This window comes from Amphimedon queenslandica, unplaced genomic scaffold (genome assembly GCF_000090795.2).
Source record: "Amphimedon queenslandica unplaced genomic scaffold, v1.1 AMPQUscaffold_12945, whole genome shotgun sequence".
Lineage (NCBI taxonomy): Eukaryota > Metazoa > Porifera > Demospongiae > Haplosclerida > Niphatidae > Amphimedon > Amphimedon queenslandica.
Window position 1 is genome coordinate 50,179 of NW_003546819.1, and position 2,875 is coordinate 53,053.

A 2,875-nucleotide genomic window follows, 5' to 3' on the forward strand; every position below is an offset into this window, starting at 1 on the left:
TTCTACGATGCCAAGTTTTAATTGACCAATGAGATTGCAGAATACCAGGTTTCTAAATCTATTAGATACTTCCCAGCAACACTTAGAAACCTGGCGCTCTATGCTTATGCTCTTGGCTCTTATTATTAATCCATTTGTCAAGCTGGGTTGATTCTTTACTGGCCTAGCCTGTTAGATATGTTGTATGTATGTCAACTGTTGTCTTATTATCAATTTATCAGCAGCTGGTAGTTTCTTTTTAAATGTCATGGTAGAAGTTGGTTGTACACCTCTGTATTGGTTTCTATGGCATTTATTAACCTCCCGACTGACTGCATCGCTAGGTTAATAAATATCATAGAAACCTCTACCTCAGTGTATAACCTATATATACTTATTCAAGCTCTTGGTGTACACACACTTCATGTCTAATTAGAACCATTGCAGTATTGTGCATTTACGCAAGTACATGTAGTTGAGTACTCAACCTTGTAGTTCTACATGTACATTTTTATACTCAGTTTCACTAATGAAAATTCCTTTTGGACGGTAACAGCAACATTAGAAACCAATCTATCATTATTTTATTATTATAGGATAGAAATACTGCTCTTGTTATAGCGGCAGAGAGAGGACATTATGACATTGTACAGTTGCTATTGAATAATGGAGCTGATCGAAGCACTGCAAATTATGTGAGTATAGTTATGTGTACAATGTACATGTTGGTGCAATCGAACAGAATTTATTACAACTCAGTCAAACTTTACAAAAAGATACCAACTTAAATAGAAACATGCAACAAAAATGAGGATATTATTGAGTATTTGAGTTGAACAAAAAACCTTACAAACATTGAACAAGTGAAACCTCATGGTAGAGTAGCATGTCCCTATGAACTGGACAAAGCTGTTCAGCTCATTGTTCAGACAAAGGGAGCAAGAGCATAAGACTTCACACACAAATTAAAACCAAAGTTTGTAAACATACAATTTACATCTACACAATTAATCAATAGTTAACAAACTACATGTAATAATTAAATAACTGTAATAACTATAATATAAACAAACTATCAAAAGTGATATCTTCAATACATGTATTTAATTGTACGAAAAACTTAAAGGCAGCTTATAATTATTAATTTTTAAAAATGTTTCAAAAGTCTCCCAGCTGTGTTACACAAATAAAGTCTTTAAAATTTCCTTCATAGTCTCAGTTGAAAGTTAGTTAAGAGTGTTAACTAATGATGCATGAAATGACTGCCTCCATAGGGCTAGAATGAGCTATCTTTTTTTATAAAGTCCATTCACAAAAATACCTCATGCATGATGATCTAGATACATGTATTTTTGTTAGTGAAACAGTCACACTTGGAGGTCACTTGAAAATTTGTTGCGGAGCTTATTTTTGATTTAGAAGCAACCAAGCCTTTGATCAGCGTAATTGAGGGTGAAAAAAATAGCAGGATTGAGTAATTTGAGTATACTTGTACTAGCAATGTTGTGCACAAGAATCAACTGTGCATCACTCATAATGAAATCAGCTTAATATAATAGAGTGTTTAAGGTCAGATTTTTTACCCTGTAATTTTAACTTTTACATGTGTTTTCATTGTTGTATGATAAGGTCAGGCATATGCATAAGCTTTTGAGAGCTCTAATTTTAAAGCATCAATTATAAAGTTCTATTCAAGGGACCTACATGTACATGTACTTGTAGTAATCATCAATTATAATCATCAATTATAAAGTTCTATACATGTATATAATTTTTCTATTGCCATATTTTTATAGTCAGGAGAAACTGCTCTAAATGTAGCAGCAAGAAAAGGATACAACAACATTGTGCAATTATTATCTGAAGAACCTGATCAAAATATTACAACTCATGTGAGTAATTTATGTCATATATAAAAAAAATCAAATAAATTATTTTAATGTGCAATACATTACTGTATTTTCAAAACACGTAGGCATTTATTTCTTATAGAGATCCATTTTTGATCTGCACATTTAAATGAAGTAGGTGTTTATATGAGAGTAGGCATTTATAACCAGCAATTCTTGAGAGTTGAGTCTTCTTTTATAAGAAAAACTTCCTTCTCAGCTACAACTTTCACAAGCATATCCAAGGGGGGGCTGAGGGGGCTTGAACACCCTCCTCATGGCTGGGCTTGGAAAAAATTACTCAAATCCTGGACTCTTTCATCACTACCAAGCCTCTTAAGAAAGTTATCTAACTCCCTGATCATAATTTCAGCAGTTTCCAGTGCTTTTAAGGAGCGATCAGAAGTTGTCAGAAGTAGTAGTATGCTTGAAATTATCTTGACCCCGCCCATAATTCACGAAAATAAAGGAAAATGCCTTTTTACCGCCGTAAAAAGGGGTGTGGCCAAAATTGCAATGCGCTTTGTGCGCCCTCAGCACCCTCCTGTTTTGATTTCTGGATACACTAGTGACTTATATTGTCTGTAACAAGTGCCAGTAACCACATGTGCAAAAGGGGCATGGCATAAGTGTCTAAATAAGCATAGGATGTCTATAGGCGTATACAGGCAAGAGTGTTAATTGGGAGTGGGTGTTTTCATAAGAAAATACAATGTATACATTTTAGATGACTAGCACTTATTTATCAAGAAAGCTTTGCAGAAAGAACACCGTTTCAATTTATCGACTACACACATGTAACCTCTAAAAATCATGATGCATTTTCTGTGCTTTGACTTTAACCCCATCAAAGCTACATGTATAGCTACTGATTCACCTTTATGAATAATGTTTTAAAAAATTTGTGTGCTTATTATGTTCAAAAATTCTCCCTTAAAATTAATAGTCTAAATAGACATGTGTCATTATTTGCATTAATATCTATTGTACCATGAGTTCAATGTATA

General features: G+C 33.4%; 1 protein-coding gene across 1 annotated transcript in view; it reads left to right on the forward strand.

The window, feature by feature from the left end:
• Positions 1-2,875, forward strand: part of LOC109586104 (uncharacterized) — a 24,653-nt gene that overhangs the window by 18,209 nt on the left and 3,569 nt on the right. The gene's annotated exons all lie outside the window — the stretch shown is intronic.